The sequence below is a fragment of the Gracilinanus agilis genome, chromosome 1 (genome assembly GCF_016433145.1).
Source record: "Gracilinanus agilis isolate LMUSP501 chromosome 1, AgileGrace, whole genome shotgun sequence".
NCBI classification, from domain to species: domain Eukaryota; kingdom Metazoa; phylum Chordata; class Mammalia; order Didelphimorphia; family Didelphidae; genus Gracilinanus; species Gracilinanus agilis.
Window position 1 is genome coordinate 126660659 of NC_058130.1, and position 12951 is coordinate 126673609.

General features: G+C 35.7%; 1 protein-coding gene across 1 annotated transcript in view; it reads left to right on the plus strand.

Moving 5' to 3' along the window:
* The window catches only part of GLIS3 (GLIS family zinc finger 3), a 407867-nt gene that overhangs the window by 157563 nt on the left and 237353 nt on the right, over positions 1–12951 (plus strand). The window lies entirely within an intron of this gene.

Genomic DNA, 12951 nt, shown 5'->3' on the forward strand with positions numbered 1-12951 from the left:
TCTCTCTCTCTCTCTCTCTCTCTCTCTCTCTCTCTCTCTCTCTCTCTCTCTCTCTCTCTCTCTTTCTCTTTCTCTCTCTCTCTCTCATTTTTGAATCTCTAACTTGTTGCCTTTCAAAATAAATAAATAAATAGATTTTTTAAATTTAATTTAGAACATAAACTTTTCTTAAGTGCACTAATATGAAAAAAAATTAGGCAATGTTCACTATGATGAATTTTTTTCACATAAAGAGCCCTAAAGGAAGGGAATATTAACCTAGAGTTGGAAAAACAATAACACAAAACAGTGGTCATGATTTGACAGAGGGAAGAAGGTACATTCCAACTACAAGAAATCACTTGGCCAAGAAAGATGTTAAGACGCATATGAAGCATGTAATAAAGAAGCTGGCTTGGATACAGAGAAGGGCCCATCATATATGGTGGTGTGAAAAGGTGGGACCCATAGATAGAGAGCATCTACTCTCACACACTCAGTTTATTGGGGACTGATATTTCATACTTTTCTCATAGGGGTGGAGGAAAAAAAGTACATAAACTTTCATTTAAGATTGCAGCAGCTCGTGGAATGTATAGAACTTAAAGGGAGAAGTCTCTTTGGACATTTTCCCTTAAAGAAAAGTAACAACCAACAAACATGTTTCCAAACACACCTTCCTTCGAGAGATGACTGAAATGAACAATCCTTTTTTGTAACACATATTCGTTTCACACACTTCTTGGCACTTGTGCAGCTGGTTCAGCCACACAACTTGTCATGTGCTGTTGCTGAGTATCATATTATGCATTAAATCAGAATTTCAATTAGGAAGCTCAAAGTTAGGTTTCTCTGGCAAGTGTTTCATACAGATTATTAAAATATACCCAGGAAATATAAAAGTAGTGCATTCCCTTTGGTGTGCCACAACCTTCTTTGACCAACAGAGAATATTTGTAGTCCTTAAAAATCTTAGGGCAGACAACCAATGACAATTAAATCCTCTGCACCATTTCTAGATATGAATTTTAAATTAAAATATGCACAAAATAGTGCTTTTAAATTATTCATTACCAGAATTGTCTTATGACCCTTGTTCCTAAAATGAGGTCTGTGTAATGCTTACCCTCTTGTGCCTATTAGGAGATCTGTGTAATGCTTGTAATCAGCTCTTCAGTTAACATTTCCACAGTCTGTCCCTGCAGGAGATACAAGGTCGCCTCACCAAATTCTTGACTACACCAACAATTTAGAGATCCGGTCCTAGGTGTCGAGACTACAATGCTTCTTCCCAGCATTAGTAATTCATCAAATACTTTTTTCAATATAAAGAAGGACTTTGGCACATGTCCAGCTACTAAGATTGGCAATTGAAACCTCTTTCCCCCAAAAAGAGGGGGAAAGATGCTGAGGCTAAAGTAAAGACTCACTATAAAGTGTCTTAAAGGTCACACTGATCTTCTTTGTTCTCTACCATTGCTTATAGATGAAGCATGTGATTAAGTAGAACAGCAGAGTAAATAATTAAGGAAGAAATGCTTATCTTTCTGTTAGCAAAAATGGTTTTGAAAATCTATTTTGTGATCAAATTTATTTAAAAGCATAGGAGAACTCCACTGTGATTCTGCTGTTACAATCAGATATGACAACAAACCAGCATTCTAGGCTTTCTGCATTACTACAGAGGAGAGAGGCACTCTTTACATGACAAAGAGATCAGGTTGTATCTTTGCAGCATGACTGATTCTGTAGCATCCTGAGATGCATTTTAACTGGTTCTAATTGCAACTGTTATTTGCAGGAGAGTTGCTAATAGTGTGGTGTTTCCAACCTGTTTGTATTGTCCTCAGACTTGGAAACTCAAGAGAAAGCACAGGAAATCTAAAACCTGCTTCTTCTAAGATCCTGTAGGGTCAAAAAGATCCAACATCTGGCTCATGTGTGAAGTAAGGAAAAGCCAAATTTACACTGGCAACTGTCCTTCCTCAAGGGCTTAAATGTTTGGCTATGTGTCATGCATGCATGGCAGAAAACCCTCTACTAGGATTTTCTGGGGATCTGGTTCCAAGGTATAGTGTCTTATGGGGACAGGATGGTTTGACATTGGCAAGTCTTTGCAAATTAGAAATTAACTGACGTTGGATTATTTGGCCTGTTGTATTTCAGGGAACAAATTCAAATGAACATGATATACAGAAAGCAGTATATAGCCTCACTTAAGTATCTAATTAGCATGCTGACTAGGATTGGAAGAGAAAACATTCATAAGCTCTTCCGGAGTTGAGGAAAGTTGCAGTAAATCAGAGTATAAATTTGGGCAGCCCAAATGTCACCATAGATGCTCATTGACACCTTTTGCTCTGGAGCCATTTCATATTAAAGTCTCTACAAATGCCGCTGCCTTTATATTTAATCCTTTCCTAGGATATCAGTGCTGTATCCTTGATCTTTCCTGTCCAACGATGTCCTGGAGTCGTGATGATGAATGTATGGAATGTGGGCCAGAGAGGGCACTAGGAGATCTCTCTGTGGGCTCATGTCTCTTGCCCACCAGAGTTTGTTATTAGAAAGACAAAGGGACTCTGGTTGAGCTTCTCCCTTCCCCCTCTCCACTAGGCTGAGGACATTCCTTACTTTACCTGCTCCTCTGCCCAGCAACCCAATGGGTCTGCTTTCTCCCTCCCCTATCTGGAGTAAGGTAGGCAGGACACAGGCAGCAGAGCTAGAGGGGAGCGGACCACTCCCCTCCCTAAGCCTAACCCTAAATTCATCTCTAAACCTAAATTTGTTTCTAACCCTAACCCAAACCCTGAGGACATTTTTTCACTTCACCCACCCATCTGCCCAGCAGCCCAATGGGAACGCTTTCTTGCTCCCTTGTCTGAGGTAAGATGGCAGGGGGTGAGGAGTGGGGCATGGCACATGGTCTGCATGACACATGGTCTGTTGGTAAGGGGGCAGGGCATAGCACACAGTCTCTAAAAGGTTCACCATCACCATCCTAGAGCCTCACTCTTTATTGTAAAATGGGATTAATATCTGTAGTGCCTACCTCACAAGACTCATTTAGAGGATCAAATAAGTTAAGGTAAAAACCCATAAAAATAAATTGCATTCCCACAATTATAATAAAATCTAAGAAGCAAGAGTGGAAAGAGAAATCCCATTCAAAATAACTAAAAAATGAAAAAAAATTAGGGATCATTATATCAAAGCACTCAATATTTGCTTAGATGTAATTACAAAGTACCCTTTAAAGAAATAAGAACAACTTAAATAGTGAGAGGAATATTCAGTTCACAACATAACAAAATTATATTATCAAAGTTATTTTATAGTTTTAATGCTATACCTAGCACACTACAGAGCTTGATTAAATAATAAAATGCATTTGGAGGAACAAACATCATAGAATATCAAAGGAAATAATGAAAAAAGTAGAAATAAAGGAGGAATAGAACTCCTATTCCTAAAATTATTTCATGCAAGAAATATTTAAACCTTTTCCTAATGGTTAAAAAGAGAATAGATCAAAGAATAGAGTAGACAAGGAAGAATAAGAAATATTGGAACTCAATAATCCAATTTTGATAAACTCACATTATTTAGGAAAGAATTCCTAATGTGATAAGTGCTGCTGGCAAAACTGAAAGGCAGTTTTTCAGAAATAGGCTTAAACTAGACCCATTCACCATAGTCCTCAAAAACATAAAAATGAATACAAGGTTCTTTATAGCTAATGAGTAGGAGGTGTATACCTAACTAAACAAGGAATAGAGGTAATTATAAAGATAAAATAGACAATTCTGATTGCAAATATGCTAAAATATTTATAGTAGCATTTTTTTGTGGCTACAAAGAACTGGACTATCAGCTGAGGAATGACTTGATGAACTCTGTTATATGAATATAATAAAATATTGTTGTGCTGTAATCAATGATAAATATAAAGCACAATGTAAAGATTTCTATGAAGTGATGCTAAGTCAAATAAACCACATCAGAAAACTATTATACACAATATTATAACAATGTAAAAGGAAACAAATCATGAAACAATTCAAAACTAATATTGGAAAATTACAGAAAACAAGTATGCCCCCAAAGAAGAAATATAAGAAGACATCCCCATTCTTTTGCAGAGGTATGAAGTTATTTTGTTTAACACTACACATCTTTTCTATTTTTTTAATGTATTGTCCAGTTTTGTTGATTTCCCCCCTCTTCTTTCTATTTCCTTTTCTTTTTTCCTTAATGTTATATGAATTAACTCTAGAAAAGGGAAAGAAATAGCAAGAAATGTAGTCAACATAAAAATAAATCAATAAAAATAAGGAAAGGTATAAGAAGGAATTTGCAAACCCTAAAAAAACAGACGAATGTTAGAATTTTTGTGCCAAGAAACACCTGGTCAGTTTTATTTGTGTATTTGTCATGATAGCTTATTAAAGGATTATAAATTTGGGAGCTAGAAGGGATCTTTGATTCAATCACCAAACAAGAGTTTATTGAGCATCTGCTGTGCTAGGAACTGTGCTAGGTAGATCCTAGAGTTACAAGTAACAATAATAATAATAAAAAAACTGAAACATTATCTACTCAGTAGCACAGAGGAGAGAATGCTATCCTTGGAGTCAGGAAGACCAGTGATCAAATATTTCTTTAGCCACCTACTAGATCTGACCCTTGCTGAGTAATCTAGCCTTAATCTTAGTTTCATCTCTAAACAGAGGAAAAACACTTCTTTTATAGGACTGAGAATGTTTAATCAAAATCAAATGAAATAACATATACTAAACACTTTACAAACCTTAAGCACTATATAAATAAATGTTAGCTATTGTTATGAGTGCAAGGAGTTTATATTAGCTCAAGGTCTTTTTGTTTTCATCATAGTCATTTCAGTCATGTCTGATTCTTCATGATCCCCTCTGGGTTGGTTTTTTTTTTTTTTTTGGCAAAGCCACTGAAGTGATTTGCCATTTCTTTCTCCAGCTTATTTTAGGAATGAGGAAACTGAGGCAAACAAGGTTAAGTGATTTGCCCAAGGTCACACAACTAATAAGTTCCTGACGTCAGTTTTTACTCAGAGAGATGAGTCTTCTTGACCCCAGTCCTAGCATTCTATCTACTGCCCCACCTAACTGACCATCTTAGATGTCATCACATTCAACCTTTACATTTTGTTTGTGCAAATGGAGAAAGGGAGAAATTAAAGTGATTTGCTTGAAAGGCTGTGGCAGAGCTAGAAGTTCTTACTTTGGGGTTGGATTGGTAAAGGTAAGGTCTAGAAAAACCCATATCCACTTATAGATAGAAAAAAAGACCTCTATTCTGTTCCAGCCCTCTGTTCACTGAATGCTAAGAGTTGCCACAGCAGGAAAAGTTCAATATGCTTGTTTCCTGGATACTTCAATAACACTTCTCTGCAAAATAACATGAAGGTAACAGCAACAGCAATTCAAAGCTTTCAGCAAGAAGTGAATCCTGGCTTTCACATCTCCTCACTGCTACTGCCAGCCACTGGCACTGCTTTCACCCAAGCATATTTGTGGAATGGCAAGCCTGGTAGAGTGGAAAGATAGTCCTTGAAGTTGAGATCACAATTTGAGTCTTCCCTCTGACAATTTTTGGCTATATGACTATGGGCAAGTTTGTGCCTTAGTTTCCTCAGGTATAAAGATGGGCATAATAGTTCTTTTACTACCTAACTCACAGGATTGTTTTAAGGATAGTGTTTTGTAAATTTAGTAATGTTGGAAAGGCTGTTTCACTTTCTGTGGAAAATGGTTCCATATTCCACGATGGCCAAGGCCCCTTCTAATTCTGCATTGTATGACCAACCTTAAAATATTGTATTAATGTGATAAATGGTTATTAGAGTCAGAGACTTTGTATAGTTTGGTTTTTGCATAGGGAACTATTTTTACTTTGGTTCTTTTTAAGACTCATTAAAAGTTGTGTAAATTGTATGGAATCATGGGCTAATTCCCTAACCCTCAATTTCCAGGTATATGGTTCAATTTTGTTCCATTATTCATAAAATTTATGACTTTGACATGTATCAAGAAACATCTTTCTTTCATAGGCAATCATTTGTACACATGTTAGAAGCCCTAACAAAATTATCATTACCTACATTAAAGGATCATCACTGCAGGTACAGTGTCTTTTGTATTTGTCACATAATATATGCTCAGTAAATACTAATTAGTAGATTCATGATTTTAATAAATGCTTGTTGACTTAATCTGACTTTTGCTGATGCCTATTTTTCATCCTCACTAATTCCTATATGATTTTCTCTTTCCTTTTATTCCAATCTTCTTTCCTTCTTTTTCCTTTTACCCTTTTTCCATTTTTTCTACCCTCTTCTCTCACTTGCTTTCATCTTTACATTTATCCTTAATGTATCAGCATACTTGGTTTTAATGACAGTCATCAAAGGGGATATTTTGATGCTTCTGTGTATGCTACCTCAGCAATATGTGCATCCTCCTAATGATGCATTATATAGATTACAATTTATCCAGATAGACTCATGTCGCACAATTCTTGTCTATGCTCTCTCATCACAAATACTTCTCAGGAAATATTCAAGAAATCTCCTTTGTAAAGTACACATCCAGATCCACCATCGATTATTGATTATTAGCAGAATGGTATGATTTATCCCTTACCTCAGACAACGTGGTTCCACCAATGATCACCGTATCTAACCACTGGGCTTTTTGTTTGTTTTACTTCTCTATGATAACTTTATACTATTTTGGTCATGATGCATATTCGTATTGGACTCTACTTTTTTCACTTTCCAACATTTCATACAAATGTTCCCATATTTCACTGACTTCTTTATGTACATCATTTGTTGTGATAAAGTCACATTTCATTCCATTCTTATGTCATAATTTGCTCAACCATTCCCCAATTGTTGGACACATATTTTATGCCCAATTATTTATTATGACAATTAATCTTGCTATGGGCAATTTGGAAATCTGAGTGTTTTCTATCAGTTAATTACCTTCTTGAAATATAACATTAATATTACATGATTCCAAAAAACCTTCCAGAAGAGTAGAACCTTTTCAGAGCTCTACTATCAGTGAATTAATATGCCTTTCTTTTAAATCTTCTAATAATGAATGAATTTTCGCATCCTTCAATGTCTTTGCTAGTTTGGCAGGTTTTGAGATGCTATTTCAGGGTTCTTTTAAATTGTACTTCTTTCTGAAGAAGTCTTTTAATTTTATGTAATTAATATTTTCCATTTTACCTTTATGATTTCTTCAATCCTTTGGTTATATATTATTAAAGCTATAATATTACATACTCTAAAATGTTATGGTGTGATTTTTTAAAGTCTTAGCTGTTTTCCCATTTAAAGCTACTATGGTATATGGTACTTTTCTATCGAGATGCTGATCTATCTCTGTTTTCCAGCAAGCTGACTTTCAGGTGTTCCCCAGTAGAATGTATGGTCTTTTGAAGGAAAGGATTGTTTTGTTTTTATCTTTTTTCGTCTATGGCATCTAACATATGATATCTTGGATATATTTAATAAAGCATTATGGAACTGAACTGTCAGTCCCATATTGATAGTTTGTATTCTGGAGATAAGCAGACAGTAGATTACTATTTGCTTTAGTAATCAGGTCTTACTTTTCCCGTATATTCTACTTATCTTTTTAGTTCATTGTTTTCTCTTTCCTATCCAGTATCAGAGAGTTCTGGCAATTATCACTTTCCAGTATAGAGATCTGGTAATATCAACACTGTCCTACCTTTTTTTTCCTATTGTATCTACTGACATTTTTGACCTTCAAATTAATTGTATTATTTGTAGGTATTCCTCTGGTGGTTTAATTGGTATTACATAACATCTGTAGAATAATTTGGGTAGTGTTTTCATTTTTGCTACATTAGCACAAGCCAGCCATGATCACTGAATACCCTTGCAGTTATTTAGGTCTTTACTATTTCCTAAGTCCAGGGAGGTTAAGTGAATTACCCCTAGATCATATATTGAACTTACATCTCCTTGACTCTAAGTGTATCACTCTTTATGCTACAGTAAGCTACCTTTCATATTCTTCTATATATTCCCTCTCTCCCTCCCCAAGAGGACTCTTCTAATGTTCTAGAGATCTTCCTAAGTATTTATTTTGATACTTCATGGATTCCAGTGTAATGCACAGGAAGTCCATCCCTTAGCTCCATAACATAGCTGGCCTATATCCTTTTCTGCCGTATCAGGGTATTGTGAATAGTCATCCAATAAAGATAAACTGAGTGCCTACTAGGCTCTGTGCTAAGTGCTGAGAATACACAGCAATTGATATTCCCTTCCCTCAAGGAGTTCACTGACTGAAGTGGGAAATAGCATGCAAACAACAAGTATATACAGATAAGCTATATTCAGGATAAACTGGAAATAATCAACAGAAAGAAGTCTTTAAAATTAAGAGGGATTGAGAAACCTTTTCTATAGAACATGGAATTTTAGCTGGAATTTGAAGGAAGCCAGGGAAGTCAGGAGGCAGAGATGAGTAGAGAGAAAATCCATGCATGGAGGATAACCAATGAAAATGCCTGGAGTCAGGAGATGGAATATCATTGGATCAAAAAGGAGGTAGTAGAGGGGAATTTATAAGTTGTAAGAATATAGAAAGGTAGGGCAGGGGATAGGATATGGAAGATTTTAAATGTCAAATGGAAGATTTTATCCTTCATCCTACAGGCAACATGAAGCTGCTGGAGTTTATTGAGTAGGGGGGTAATAATCAATTAGAATTTGTTGAGTAGAAGTTGAGCACTTTCAGAAATCATTTTGGTGGCTGAATGGAATTGTATTGGGAAAGAACTTGAAATCAGCCAATAGGTTATTACAGCAGTCAAGATGTAAGGGTCTAAGAGCTTGAAGCAGAGTAGTACTAGTGTCAGAGGAGAGAAGGGGCCACATGCAAGAATTGTTAAGAAGGTTAAATCAACAGCCTTTAGCAACAGACTGGATGAAAGGGTGAGAGATGGTGAGCTATTGAGGATGACATGTACGCTATGAGCCAGGGTAACTAGGAGGATAGTGGTGCCCTCAACAGCAACAAGGAAGCTAAAAAGGGATTAGATCTTGGATCTGCAGACATGAAAACCTGCATTCAAATCTTACCTCAGAGAATTAGTATGTCTAGACCTAGATAAGTCACTTAATTTCTCTGTAATTTAGTTTCTTCATTTGTAGAATGAAGGTATTAAGCTTGGTAGCCCTTCCAACTCAAAATATGGAATCTTATGTTATCCTTAATGATATATCATTGACCATAATGGCATATAAGCCACCATAGGTCATGTACCACAGCATACTCACTCCTACCCTATATATCTCCATTGCCAAAACAGCAAAAGAAAAGTACATGGTCCATCTTTGAGTATTTGTTTATAGCAACTACTTCTATACCTATTGAAGAAGTCTCATAGGCATGGTGAATGAATTCCAGAATTTTCTTTCCCCTAAAATAGAAGCGCTTTATCACACTTATGGTTCTATAAAATTATCATCAAATAACTGGAGATCTCCCATGCACATTGGGAGCAGAAGCAGCCAAAACCACATTCACATTGATCTTTGACACCTAAATTGCTAAAAAAAGTGAATTGTTATCCTGACACCTATCATATGTGCTTATTAGTTAAAGGTGTGATAATTTATTATTATAATCCATGATCATTTTTGGAAAAGAGCTGGACCTGTTATTCATTGATTTAGGGAACAATGAAAATCAGCAACTACTTGACCTCTAAGAATCCTAGAGAGTTGTATTAAAAGGTTAAGTGACTTCACCAGGATAAACAGTCACCTTATTATAGGTACCAGAAGCAGGACTTGAGGTGAGGCCACCTGTCTAAGTGCTAGCCAAGATGCCTTTTACTTGCAGGCTAAAGTGTCATTTGAAAAAATAAAATGGGAAACACCTCCCCCCACCCCCTGAGCACAGTGGCTCTGTGGAATTTGTTAAATATGAGGATCTAGTCTTTTATTCTTATTTCCCAAATTATTGTAAAATGACTAAATAATCAGATTTATTTTGGGATAGTTATTCATGAAGGTTTTCCTCTTACATTTCACATATGTATAAATACATATATGTGTAAATCTATATTTATAATCACAGATATATACATATATATATATGCATACACATACTTTTTTTTCCATTTCTCCCCAAATGTATATAAAATCTTGTGGTTACAATGAATTATTGCACTTATAATTTAGTAATTTCTATGAAGTTCTAATTGAGAGCTGAATGGTGAGATTTTACGAGGAAAAATTGCTATGAATTATCCTTTACTGAAATACATTGTTACATCACTGATTTGTTTTGGTTGTTTCATAATGTGCCTAACGCAAATTACTTTTGCTTCTTCCAAGGAGTGCTGCATATTCATAAATCTTCCCTTCCCAGAATAACTTCAGATTTCTCATAAGAAATCAAAGCAATTCGATTTTCTTTTTTTTCTCTGATTCTCTGCTCAGTTTTCAGTTATACTGTTATGTTAAAAAATTATATTCTGAAAGCACGATAAGAAATAGCACCTCAGATGGTACCTTGGGTCATGTGCTAAAGAAGGTGTAGAAGAAGCCATTTGGTGGTGTAGACCAGAGTTATCAAGCATTTGCCACAAAACACTCCCAAGTGCTGTATGAACTAGATTAAAATTTAATTGGGAAATATCTTTAAAAAATAAATAAAAATACAATAGAACCTAGAAAATGTTAATATGTGGTTTCCTAAGTCAGTAGTGGCCTTCAAGGGTCTTTAAGTACTGTTAGGGGTCTCAGTCTCTACTTAGTTTGTTAGGTTGATGTAGGTAAAAATAGTAGATTGGAGTCTGAAGGACTGTGTTTGAATCTAGTTCTATTTCCTATCTCTGTGATCTTGAGCAAATTACTTCAAACTCTCAATCTCAGTTTGTTCATCTATAAAATTAAGAAGACTTTACTAGCTTATATCTAATACCTGATCCAGTTCTCAGACTTAGATGGCCAATGCAGGTCAATCTTTTTTTTTTGGGGGGGCGTTGTTGTTGCAATTGACACCTTTAGAGAGTTTCTTAGGATATTAAGAGATCAAGTGACTTGTCCAATGTCATGGCCAAAAATCTTCAAGAAAAATATTTCACTTAATAAGATCAAAACTTGTAGAGGTTTTCATCTGCTTGAAGAAATGACTCTTGTGTTGCCAGTAAGGGCAGAAATGTTGAGGAAAAAAGTAAAGTATGTGTGTCATACTTCCATTATCTATGCATTAAATTTATTCATCTGGGATGATTTTGTAAAATGGATAATGTTGTCTCTTGGCTAATGTGCTCTACTCTTGTTTCTTTCTTTAAAAAAAAAAACTTCAAAAGGGGATCGAGGTCTCAGTTTCCTCATATATAAATAAGGAATTATAGGATCTCTAAGGTCATTTTAGCTCTGATATTCCATAATTCTGGAGAAGTCCTGAACTAGAAAGAAATGTTCCTGCTTAAATAGGGAGGCAACTATCCAATAGTGGGTCATCCAACTCTTTTCATTCTCTAACGAACCACCTCCCTCCCCCCCGAATGCCTGCCATTTATCAGAAGATAAAAATGGAGAAATGAAAGAAGTAGAAACTCAGTCAATCCTTTTCTTCTTAACAGTCATTTGGTTCAGAGAAGTCCTTTCAGGGACAGAAGAGGAAGGAAGATGAAACTATTAGCAATAAATAGTGTCGTGAATTTTAATGATCTATACCAGTGATTCCCAAAGTGGGCGCCACTGCCCCCTGGTGGGTGCTGCAGAGATCCAAGGAGGTGGTGGTGGCCACAGGTGTATTTATGTTTCCTATTAATTGCTATAAAAATAAAAATAATTCTGGAGAACTCCTGAACTAGAAAGAAATGTTCCTGCTTAAATAGGGAGGCAACTATCCAATAGTGGGTCATCCAACTCTTTTCATAAAAAAAAAATAAAATAAAAAAATTAATTTCCAGGGGGCTAAGTAATATTTTTTCTGGAAAGGGGGAGGTAGGCCAAAAAAAAAAAGTTTGGGAATCACTGATATGCTAAGCCTGATTCAAATACCAGTAGGCATTCAAAAGTTGGCTGAATATGCATAGGTACTCCTTTTTTTAGGAATTAGTTTTATGGACTTTTTCCCTAAGAAGGGAAAATGTGTTCTTATAAGGGCAAAAGGAAAGGAAATTTCTTTCTTTCTCTTCTGTTATGGGCTACTTGTTGCTGAGGAATGTAGCCAGACACAGAAATGTGGTCATATGTAGCAAAACATTTAATCTTGACAAATAACTATGACTTGAGCCATAGCAAGTGGTATGGAGCACAGAGGTCTAGCATAAATGATATTCTAGTGAACATTAACATCTCCAAGATGAAGTATTCTAGACAATGATAGTGTTTTGTATATACTCATACATGCATGCACATATGTGCACATGAGTATATATGAATATATGCATATATGAAAATTTCCATGCCTGGATTTTTTTGAAATCTAGAATTATGCAACTGTATGCATACATATGCACACATGTACAATTGTGCGCACAACTTATACCATATCTATTCATATTCTGCACACAGATATTTATATACATAAACACCCATACATATGTATACACATAGTTTAAGTGGTTGAAAAGCGTGGCTGTTTCCCTCTCCCCCCCATTAAAAATATGCAGCTGTGTTGGAAAAAAAAAAAAGAAACCAGTAGACCTAAGGCCAAATTACCCCATGCTGCTTTTGAGGCTAGGCAAATCATGGGAAGCAGTGCAATTTGGAATGTCATGATCTTTTCAGTTCTCTGCATTAGTAAGTAAATACAATAGCACTAAGTCAAAACAGCACAGGAATTAAAACGTGCCATTCTGTAGAGGCATAATGAGCTAAGACAGGCCAATCCAGGAAGTGGAATTGGGGGGGGGGGG